Source organism: Lontra canadensis, unplaced genomic scaffold (genome assembly GCF_010015895.1).
Source record: "Lontra canadensis isolate GAN:19392208 unplaced genomic scaffold, GSC_riverotter_1.0 scaffold158, whole genome shotgun sequence".
Taxonomy (NCBI): Eukaryota; Metazoa; Chordata; class Mammalia; order Carnivora; family Mustelidae; genus Lontra; species Lontra canadensis.
In genome coordinates this window covers 2,447,641-2,460,361 of record NW_022631152.1, presented here as the reverse complement: position 1 = coordinate 2,460,361, position 12,721 = coordinate 2,447,641, and positions in this window count along the sequence as shown.

Below are 12,721 nucleotides of genomic sequence, written 5' to 3'. Positions count from 1 at the left end.
CCCCCAGAAGTGGAAAACATGCTTGTGTTTATATAATATAATTGATTTGGGAGTCTGCAAATGGTTGAAGACCTCCTACTCTCCATACCCTGGGTTAGTTGTTTAAGGGTCTGACTCTTGGTTTCAGCTTGGGTCTCGATCTCAGGGTCATGGAATTGAGCCCCACACTCAACATGCAGAAGCTGCTTGGGATTCGTTTCTTCCTCCTCTCCCTCCCACTCTTCCCCTCCTCCCCCACCCATTCCTGTGCTCTTGCTCGCTCTAATATAAATTAATTAATTAATTAAAATATTTAAAAAGAGAAGAAAAATCTCCTGGGCTGGAGAGAGGGGAGAGTCAGAGGAGGATTTATTTATTTATTATTTATTGTTTATTTTATTTTATTTTATTTTTTTAAGGATTTTATTTATTTGACAGAGAGAGAGATAGCCACAGAAGGAACACAAGCAAGGGAAGTGGGAGAGGGAGAAGAAGGCTTCCTGCTGAGCAGGGAGCCCAAATGTGGGACTTGATCCCAGGACCCTGGGATCATGACCTGAGCTGAAGGCAGATGCTTAATGACTGAGCCACTCAGGTGCCCCTATTTCTTATTTTTTAAAGATTTTATTTAATTATTTGTCAGAGACAGAACACAAGCAGGGGGAGTGGCAGGTAGAGGGAGAAGTAGGCTCCCCACTCAGCAAGAAGCCCCATGTAGGACTCAATCCAAGAGCCCTGTGATCGTGACCTGAGCTGAAGGCAGATGCTTAACTAACTAAGCCACCCAGTTGCTTTGAGAGGAGAATTTAAGTGTAAATGATTCCTTGGGAAAAAAGGACATGCACACCTGTTTACTTCCCAGGACTGAGTCCCAGCATGGAGGACGAAAGCTCTAAATCCAGGGCTGGAAAGATCCAAATCCAGGAAAGGTTTGTATCCTTTCCTAGGCAGGACCTTGAGAAGGGGCAAGATGCCATCATGAAGTATATCACGGACTGAATATGGTCTACAAGCAGGTCTTGTTTGGCAAACACAGAATTTTTAAACAATTTGATTTTGAATGACTTTGAGTGGAGCATGCCCTCTAGTTCCTTCTGTCCTTACCCCTATTATCTTATACCTGGTCTACTATACCAACTTGCCTCTAAAGGCATTTGAATTTAAAATCCCAAGTGGACATGAAAAAATCTCACCTGATTCCCCATGTGCCTCAGCAGAGTAATTTCATTTACTCAAGAGAGTGGCATGAGAAGGAGAGAGAGGGACGGGTCTCCTGTGACTGAAAACCAGATATAAACAACGGTGTCTCAGTGAACGCTGATGGGGATGGGCGACAACCAGACCAGGATGCTTCCTCAAAGTTATGGCATTGCCAAAATCCCATTCTCCACCAAGACTGGGGCAAAGCATAGAGATACTGAATTGACTGAAAGGAAGTGTATACAACCTACCCAAAGCCTTGATTTTGATACTGTTGTGGGCTCCTCAGTATCTATTCCTTTTCTCTCACTGAGTACCAGCAATGAAGCTCGAGCAACTGACCCGGACTCCAGTGACGTACCTGATTAGACCAAGAGAATTTCAATTACCCCTTGCTATTAATTATAATTCAGGAATGGATAAGTGACCCAAATCTGAGCAATTATGAGGAAACAACCACGTGGAAGTTTCTGGGAAGGTTCACAACAACCAATGGGAATCAATCATTTGTTCTTTCAGACAAGATGTCTTTGTAGCCCCATTGTTTTGGACAGCCACCCTACAGTCATGAGGGGGGGACTAGCATTAGTTTGAGGCCAACAGTGTGGATGGCAAAACAGAAAGATGAAAAGAACTTGGTCGTTGATGACATAATTTAGCCTCTATACTAACAGTGAATTCTTCCCTACTTTTGGACTTCCTCTTACATTAGCAAATAAATTCTTTATTATTTCATCCAGAGTGAGTTGGATTTCCTATTGCCTGCAGTTAAGGCATCCTGACATAGGCTCATAATAAAAATTAATTTCAGTCATAGAAAAATTTTAAGACCAGTTTTTTAAAAAGATTTATTTATTTATTTGAGAGAGAAAGAGAAAGTGCATGCACATGCATGCGGGGATGCAGAGGGAAAGAATCTCAAGCAGACCCCCCATTGAGTGTGAAGCCCATTGTGGTGTTCCATCTTACAGCCCTGAGGTCATGACCAAAGCTGAAATCAAGAGTCAGAAACAACAGACTGAGCCACCCAGGCACCCCAGTCATAGAAAAATTTTAAAGTTACAAGTTTTCACATTGTGGTTGAAAGACCACAATTCTTTTTGTTAAAATTTCATATAATCTAAAATGGAAATTGTTGCTTTTTTGGGCAAACCCAGTATTACTTCATACTCACATAAAACTCCGAAGATATGTTTCATAATTGTTTATAGATAATCACAGGCAACTAGACAGTTCCTACTCTCTAATTCTGCCTTATTCATTCAGGTAACAGTATTTATTGAGTACCCACTGCATGCCAGGCTGTGAATCACCTCTGATAACACAATGGTGCTTAAAAGAATCCCATTTTCATTGACTTACAAAGTATCAGATACAAGGAATTCAGGTTCAGAAGGCTTAAATACCTCTGTCAGGAACTTTTTTTTTTTTTTTAAGATTTTATTTATTTGACAAAGAACAAGCACAAGTAGGGGGAGCAGTAGACAGAGGGAGAGGGAGAAACAGACTCCCCACTCAGCAGGGAGCCCGATGTAGGGCTCAATCCCAGGACCCCTGGATCATGACCTGAGCCAAAGGCAGGTGCTCAACCCACTGAGCTACCCAGGTGCCCTATCAGGAACCATTTAAGTGAAAGAAAGAGATATGGGTTATATTCTCAGATGAAGGAGAATTTTGAGAAAAGGAATTGAATGCAGGTCATTTCTTTGAGGGGTGATCCTTGAAAGCATGGTAAGGGAGAGGAAAAGTGGAAAAGGAAAGAATGAAAAGCTAACAGTGTGTAGATGGATGAGTGGGTCATCTCTGTGAGGAAATGGAGCTCATTCTGAATGACTGCATGGAACACACTTCAGAATTGTCCTGGAGCATTAGTCCACCAACTTGTTTTTCATTGGTAGAAGGTTGGCCTGGAGGCAGAAAGACGAGGGAAGCTATCTGCACACACAGGAATTGTCTGCAGGTGATTCACAGAAGAGGTAAGGGGCTAAGGGTGAGGAACGACAGCTCTGTTACACTGGCAGAGTGCCAGGCATGTGGTAAACACTGGATAAATACATAAAAGAAAAGAAAAGGGGAAATTATTAAGTCTTGTTTAAGAGAGACAAGGAAACCTATCCAGAGGGACTAATAATTCCTTTTTTTTAATTAAAGATTTTTATTTATTTGAGAGAGAGAGAGAGAGCACAATAGGGGGTGGGGAGGGACAAGCAGACTCCCCACTGAGCATGGAGACTGAGGCGGGGCTCCACTCCAGGACCCTGAGATCATGACTTGAGCTGAAGTCAGAGGCTTAGACAACTGAGCCACTCAGGTGCCCTGAGACTAGTAATTCTTGAGGTTAGGTTTGGAGGATGCATCAGCTAAGAGAACAAAAGCATCTCAGGCAAAAGGAATGGCATCAAGGATATGAGATATAGAGGGAGAATAAGACCCAGACTTACTAGAGGTTAGGGAATGAAGGATTAAGAGTAGAAAAGCCAAGAGAGGTGGCAGGAGTCAGATCACAGAAGATTTCTATACAGTCCTAAGGAGTTAGATTTTATTTTAAGGGAATGGAAAACCACTGAGTTATACAAGAGTGACATAATTGATTTTGAATTTTAGTAAGATAAATTTGTCCTGCTTGCAGACACCCTGGTAGAATGTCAGGCCAACTAATTAAGGAGATGTTAACAATATTCTAGGAGAGACAGTGGCAGGGGAGATAGAAGAGAGGCGTCTGAGAATTATCTAAGAAATAGCATAAATTGTTCAGATGTAGCAGAAGAGAGAAAAGTAAGGATGCTATTTGGGTTTCTGGCTTTTATTAGGCCAGGAAGCACAGGAGGAGGAGGAACAGGTGAGGGAGAAGGGATTCTTTTCACATACATATCAAGGACCTTTGAACCTTTATGCCCCAGTATCTCCTAAATAAATTTGAAACATGTAATCCTAACATGTTTTGACATCAACTATTAAAATTGTACATCATAAATGAAAAAGTGTCAAGGGGTGTAATTTCCAGTCATATTATAAGACTGAAATTTTAAAATAAAACTTATACCACTCTTTTAAATGTATTGAAATTTAAAGACCATAGCAAATAAAAAACCACCATCATCCTCTTGAAAATTACATGAACAAGCTCTTCTACTCAGTCAAATTTTTACATCAGTTCTTCTGCACCTTGAACCAACATGCTCATCCTGCTTTCCCTCCATTTAATTGCAAGGTGATATTTTTTCATTTTTAGAAGTATTTTCTCGATTACCCTAATATATTTGGCAACAAAAATACACAGCCAGAAATTAATTTTGATAATTCCCTGTGATTTTTAAACTCCTTTTTCAAAAACTCAATTATAGGAATTAAGTTATCATTATAATTATTAGTCATATACCACTAATCAAAATGACCAACGCATTACTAATTTTGATCAAAATATGACACAAAAATATATTATTATAAATGTCTTTTACTAAGATGAATTATAATTTTAAAAATTAGTTCATAAAAATATTATTGCTAAACTGAAACAGTATTCAGCATTAATTTCACTGTTTTCCATTTTTATGGATGTTAGGTGTTGAGAAAACTTGTTCACAAAAATCAGGGGATGAGAATTGGAGGAGTTTAGCTGCAGCAACATCATTCATTTATTTGAACCCCTTCCAAGTTATATTCCAAAATCCACAGAGTGATCTATCATTAAAATGCATTTTTTAGTCATCTGTTGGCTGAAGCTTGATTTTTCCCTCAAGTCTGTTACAAAGAATTAGAAAGCACCTGACTTGCAAAAGTGTTTGTTACCCTGGACATGACAACCATTCACTTTCTGGATTTCTGAAAAGTGTATCAAAAAGGCTTTCTCAAGAATTATCAAATGATTATTAAAATCATACCTGTTACTTTTCCATCTAGAGGTATTTTAATTAACCTAACATGTACAGAAAGGATTAGAAGATGAAGATACTATCAATTTCAAAATACCTTGAGTAATAAAAATTTTGACAAGGAATTCTTCTCTCTTAAATCATGTGATTTAAATATATTTTATTCAAAAACCTTGGTGCAGTATTTTTAGCTCATTCAATTTATGGAAAGTACCCATCTACTGCCTAACTAGCAAAGTCACCCTTCACTGTCAAACCAACCGGCCAAATCAGATTTTTTTTTCTGTCACAAAAGATCTGACTACATGTTTTCTATTCAAATAAACATGTTAAGACACATCCCCATGACAACCCAGCTCACTTCTGAATTCAGAGAGTGAGAAGGAGAAGAACCTTGCTGAGAATTTGTTCCTGAATGAAATCAAGTATATAACGTGCCATTCTGTTTGATATTTTTTTTATCAACACACCCTCCTCTTTTGTTTGTTTGCTGTCACAAGACTCTCAGTCAGGAGTGGTAGATTCCTTGATGGTAGTCAGAGGATGGAAAGGCTGAGGTCGTTAAGTGAAAACTGTCATCATGCCCTACTTATTTTGGAGTGGAGCTAGATTCAAAACAACCCAACAGGGGCCAGAAGAGCCCATTCCAGATGCCACATTTCATTCTTCACAGGATGTGGATAAATCAAGGAAAAACACAAGCCCTGCTTTGGGGGCATGCTGCCTAGATTAGAAGAGTCTAGCCTACCCCAGTACTTTGAAAGTTCTCCCTGGAGCCCTTGGCAGGGGCGATTACACCCAGTGCAAGGTATATGGTAAGATGGAGGCAAGTTGTACCTTTTTATTTCATCAAAGGAGATAAGGGGGATTATGAAAGGCAGTTGAGAAAGGAAAACTTAGCCTAACACTCCAACACTCAACATTTCCTCAGAGAAATCCCTTCTAGCAGAATCACATAAAGAAATTAAGATCCAGAAACTGTTTCCCTATCATATCTTTTGGAAAGTCTCTGTTTCTGCCTTTGAAAACCATTTGATTTATACCATTTATATCATCTGATCCTCACAACAGCTCTGTGAGTTTGGTACTTAAAACCGCTCTTCATGGGGTGCCTGAGAGGCTCGGTGAATTAAAGCCTTTGCTTTCAGCTCGGGTCATGATCCCAGGATCCTGGGACCAAGCTCCGTATCAGGCTCTCTACTTGGCAGGGAGCCAGCTTCCTCCTCTCTCTCTGCCTGCCTCTCCACCTACTTGTGATCTCTGTCTGTCAAATAAATAAATAAATTCTTAAAAAATAAAACAAACCTGCTATTCACATGACTACTTTATTAGGAATCTAAGATGTAGAGACATCACATCAATTACCCAAGGTCACTTGACTCCAGTTGAGTTGACATCTTGGACACTTTCAGCAGAGCCCTCTGCTTCTGCTCCAGCTAAGAAGACCCCAACACACCAACCCAGCACCATTTCCCTTTCTATTTTGCAAGGCCTTGGCTTCTCCTCTCTGCCTCCTCATAGAAGGCTGGACTAAATGACACTCAGGTTTCTAGCAGTTTCTCATTGAGACTCAATTAGCATGTTTTATCTCTGGCTCAAGCGAATTTTCTTCAACACTTTATTAAGAAAAAAAGTTGAGATGTATCTAAATAGAAAAAAAGGTTTTATATCCACCTACATACTCATCACTTAGGTTCTACTATTAATTTTTACCGTACCTGCCAAGGCTTTTTTTTTTTTTTTAAATCTTTGGAAGCCTACATTTCCCCTACATTTTATGGAAGGGGGCTTCCATAAAACAGGAAAGTACCCTTGCACCTTCATCCAAGCTGCTTTCAAAGAGTACGGCTTTTGACCCACGGAAAACTATAAATTTTCTCATATACTTTGGTTCAGGTCATTCATTTAGTTCGGTGGTACCAAACCTGGAGGCACAGTAGAATCACGTGAAGAGTTTTTGTTTCTTGTGGGTTTATTTGTTTGTTTGTTTTTAGAGAGAGAAAGGAGGAGGAGCAGAAGGAGAGGGACAAACCAACGCCACGCTGAGAGCAGAGCCCAAAGTGGGGCTCCATCCCATGCCCCTGAGATCATGACCTGAGCGGAAATCAAGAGTCAGACATTTAACCAACTGAGCCACCCATGCGTCCCAGCTGAGGCGTTTTTAAAACCTACCAGGGCACTGGCCCTTTCCCAGATGGACTGAGTCGGAATCTCTAGGCATAGACACAGGATTTTAGCATCCAATTAGCCAACAAGTAATTAATGAGTACCACTCAGTATCAGGCACCTCTTCAGGCATCAGAGTGGATAAGGGAAGTGGATAAGGGAACTTCCTGCCCTCACGGAGGAGCTCTGCCCTCTTGCCTCACTTCAGAATTCCTTCCTGCACAGTGTGTTCCAGCCCCTTCCCTCTCACTGTCCTTCCCTCTCAGACTTCCAGAACCTGACTCAGGCCCCAGAGTATTCTTCTCACGGGCCCTTCTACTCAGTTAATCGCTTCCTTCTGAGGAGTTCTACTGCTGGTTTTCTCCTCATCGTGACCGTAGGCTACACCGCCTTGTGCAAGAGTTTCTGGTTTCCTGTGTGGGACTCCACGAACTGTGAAGGGTCTCTGATCTGGCCGCCTCCTCATGCAGGAAAGGGCCTGGAACATGGCACCATTTCAAAATGTAAACCAAATCAAACAGTTGGTACTATCTTGAAGGTAAGGCCATCACCACCTCTAAGCAATGAGTTTTCTGAGTCTCCTTCCGAGTTCCTTCCAGATGACTTGTCTGATGGTTTGAGGGATGATCTTTTATACCCAAAGGGACTGAAGCTAGGCTTTACAGCAGATGGGCCTGAAGTAATGAAGGGCTTGGGAGACTTACAAATTATGTTCTTGGATTTTTCTAAGTCCTCTAAATGGAAACTCTAAAATTCCTTCCCCTACCAGTAGAATTTAGTAGCGGGGAATGTCCTAGAGAAGACACTTTATGAAAGAGTCTGCCCGGCTTGACAGAAATTGTGTAGGCTTTGAAGTCAGATGGAACAGAGGACGAAGTCTCTTCTCTACCCCCACTGTCTATTTGACTTAGATGGTTTACTTAACCTTTCCTAACCCCAGTGTCTTTACCTGAAAAATACAGAAAAATATTCTCTCCCCCTTCTCCACATCAGACCCCAAGCTTCATGAAGAATAACATTGCTAGCTAACTTTTACTGAGGTGTTTCCACGTGCCGGGCATATTCCTAACTCTTTTACAATTCAATACGCGAACTCTTCAAGGGACTCTTGTCCCTATTTCACAGATCATGAAACAGAGACACATTAAGTGAATTGTCAATGATTAGACAGCTAGCAAAGGGCAGATTCAAATCCAGACCATCTGGCTCTGAGAGCTCACTCTTATCCGTGTCCTAGAGCCCTTGTTTGCCTTATTCACCCTGTATCTCCAGGTCCTAGAATAGCAACTGATACATGGTGCTAAAAATAACTTTTGAATGAATCAATCAATACCTTCTTACAGCGCTGATAAAAGGAGCAGAGAAATAATATTTATGGAGTACCTACCTACCATGTTTCAGGCTCATTTATGTGTCTTATCTGGCTTACGCCTCCCCAGGATTATTAATTATTATTATAAATATTAATAAATTATTAATTATTAAATCAATTTTCATGACAGCATGCACAGAGGAGGAAACTGAACCGAGAGAGATAAAGTCACTTGCCCAAGGACACACAACTGACATTCACAAAGCCCGCGCTCTTTCCTCTCTACCCATGGTCTTCCAATGTTTTTGCTTACATTGTAACATTTATGCTGACACCTAGAATTTTTTATTATTAGTTTAAGTAATTGCAAAAGCTATAAGTTCCCACATGTTGTAAATACTGACGCCTTAAAAAGATGGCATCATCTTTGGGGGGAGGTTATTTAAGAATTCCTTAATTTTTTATTCCTTTATGACTAGCACAATTTACAAATAAGGGCAATATGCATGATGCAATTTTAAAAATAGGCAAATCTACGCCATATTAAAAAATCTCAGGAAGGTACATCTAATTAGCTGATAGCATGTTAATCATTAATTGTACTTTTTGCAAACTGTGGCTATGACAGACCGGATAAAAACTTTCTCATTTAAGCTGCTATTAAGTTTAAGTTTCCTATCCAAGTAACTTTTCTGGCTATGGCTGGTCATTCTTCCTTTCATGACAGATTTTTGTAGATCCCCTAATGCATTTGGGAGAACTGACCCAAAGTAACCTGTAACTTTCCCGATAGCTCCTCATTCTCTCTCTTGCTAAGCACTGTAGCCCTTTTTGGCTGAGCTTTTAGAACCTTCCACTATCATACCCACCACTCCTACCACCATATCCATAACCCCTAGGGACTGCTTGAGCTTCCTCACCAACTGCCCCCGCCCCCACTTCTTTGGACCATAATTCAATTGCTGTTGTCCACTAGAATTTCCAAAACCATTACAGTTCCCACCACCAGCATAGTTATCACGGCCAAAATTTTCTCCTTCATCATAACCATTATATCCTCCACCACTGCCAGCATATCCTTTACCTTGGTTTGCATATCCTAGCTCGTCACCCCCTCAGCTACTATCACCAGGACCCCATCTGCCGTCATTGCCACCTTCACCTCCAAATCCACTATATCCACCTTTATGTCGTCCGTAATTATCTCTGCTGCCATCACCTCCAGCACCATATCCCCCTCTTCCACGGAAGTTACCACCCTGAGCAAAGCACCCTCCACCGTGGCAGAAGTTCCCCCACGACACCTAAAGTTGCCGGATCTCCCCCATGAGATCCGGCAACATGAGTCTCCTGTGATCCAGCAGACTACACTTGTCGTTTCGAAAGAGACTATTTCGGTGTCTAGAAAAGTCATTGGAACTGCTTGAGTCTTCATGGAGGGCATGTGAGTCTTCACTTCAGTTAGGCACATGAATAGTGTAATATCCCCGAACAACAATTTTATCAACTATATGATCAAAAATTGTAAAAGCAAATCCTCTTTTCCTTCTACCCTGCTTGTCTTCCATAACTTCTGTGGTTTTGATCTGACTAAACTTTTCAAAGTAGTTTCTCAAATTATAGTCTTCTGTACCTTCTTTCACACTACCAACACAAATTTTTTGTCACTGTTAGATGGGCAGCAGCCTTCAGGGAATCCTCTCTAGAAACAATCTCTTGGGTTCCATTACAGGCCCAACAACCTGGTCTAGATGTCCTTCAGCATTCACCTCTTGAACAGAAGTCAAAAGGACTCACAAAACCAGAACCCGTGGGACATTTTGATTGGAGGTCTCATCACACAATGTATGTGTGTGCCTCATCTCTCTAAAAGTTCTCTCAAACTATCATCTGTAATTTCAAACCTCATAAACACCTACAGAGAGTTTTCACAACTTCTCTGGTTCCTTGTGCCCTGGTGGTAGCTGGACTCTGGCTGGGGGCCAGTAGGTAGAGGTTTTACCTCCGTTTTGAGACCAGACTAACATCTTACCACTTCAATCTGCATTCAATCTGGGACTGAAAAAAAAAAAAAGAGCTACGTCACTTTTTAAGATGTATCCAATGGAAATCAAAATTAAAACTACATTTCAAGATGTATCCAGTGGAAATCAAAATTAAAACTGAGTGTATATCTGCATTATCTTATTTTACTTTTTTAGAAGATTTTATTTATTTGACAGAGATCACAAGTAGGCAGAGAGGCACGCACAGAGAGAGAGGAAGGGAAGCAGACTCCCTGCTGAGCAGAGAGCCTGATGCAGGGCCTGATCCTAGGACCCTGGGATCATGACCCAAGCCGAAGGCAGAGGCTTTAACCCACTGAGCCACCCAGGCACCCCTGCATTACCTATTTTAAAAACACGTGAGCAGGATGGAAATTTTCCCATTTCTCTTTCACCTCTTCCTCAAATTTATTTTCTACTGTGATTTGTTTTATGCGTGAAGTTCATTTGTTGATCACCCTTGCACATACCTCTTTTAAAAATACATCTATTGAAATTTGGATAAATAATTATTACATATCAAATTAGTGAATTTTATTGGAAATCCATTTTTCAGTGAGCTGGTTGTGCTTTGTTTTTTGTTTTGTTTTGCTTTGTTTTGGGTTTTGTTGTGTTTTGTGTTTTTTTGCTTTTTCAATTAGTTCATGAATCCATGGATCAATATCAACTATTAGAATGGAGAAGATTGGATTTTAATTCTCTTCCTATTTTTCATTTTTAGAGAAGTAAGAACTGAGAAACCTGTTTATATAATTAAGTAGAAGGGAAAGTACATTTTGTTAGAACAATGTCACTCAGTTCTTCGAACTACTTCTGAGTGGTATGTCAAGAAACACAGTTACATGTCATCAAAAATAATTTTAATGATCTATTAACTATCAACTTGATTAGGTTTTCCTTCAGTTTTGTTAAAAACAAAAAAAGCCATCTGACTGGAAAAAGGAATCAATATCCAGTTATTAGAATCATTCAGCTGCCAATACCTTCACCAATATTTTGAATTGCCTCTTTGTTCTGATATTTTTACAAATATCCCGAGAGTAATGCACCAAAAAATTCGAGATGAGTTGGACGCATACCTTTATTTTCTTGAATTGGGAAGAGGACTGATTGAGAAAAACAGTGTGGGAAAAGAGGACATGCACCTTTTCCAGGTCACTTGTTAGGCAGATTAATTTGGGACCAACATGTGGAAGCTCAGGATCTGAAAATTGATTTTTTTAAAACTACACATACCTATGTCCCCCTTGCAAGGCTTGCTGATTTGTAGGGTAAAACATACCCAAGTTGGAAGACTGTTGTCTCCCTATACTCTACCTAGAGTTGTCCAGGTTAGAAATAATAGAGGTTTAGTGCATAAAGTAGACACAATATAAAATCTAGTTATTATTATTTTTTAAAAATAATCTACTTTATTCAGAGCAGTGAGCTGGACCTAGATCTATCCAGTGAGAAGGACCAGACCCTGGGGGAATGAGTACAAATGCAGATTCATATGTAAGAAATGAGGTCTGGTCATAAAGATGGTGTCCACAAGAATGAACAAAAATAGGGACACAGGAGCGCTTGGGTGGCTCAGTGGGTTAAAGCCTCTGCCTTCGGCTTACGTCATGATCCCAGGGTCCTGGGATTGAGCCCCAAGTCGCATTGGGCTCTCTGCTCAGCAGGGAGCCTGCTTCCTCCTCTCTCTGCCTGCCTCTCTGCCTACTGGTGATCTCTGTCTGTCAAATAAATAAATAAAATCTTTAAAAAAAAATAGGGACGGGACGCCTGGGTGGCTCAGTTGGTTGGACGACTGCCTTCGGCTCAGGTCATGATCCTGGAGTCCCGGGGTCGAGTCCCGCATCGGGCTCCCGGCTCCACGGGGAGTCTGCTTCTCTCTCTGACCTTCTCCTTGCTCATGCTCTCTCTCACTGTCTCTCTCTCAAATCAATAAAAATAAAAAAAAAATCTTAAAAAAAAAATAGGGACACAGTCAAAACCAGGTTAAAAAAAAAAAAAATCCCAGGACACAAAGGCAGATGTCCCAATGGATGAGAAGGGAATAAAGAAGGAGACTCTGGAATGATAGTAGTCAACCTTGAAAAGGTTTACCAAAAGCATGGTGAACATGAAATAAAATCTTAACCAGAAGACTGCAACTTGAA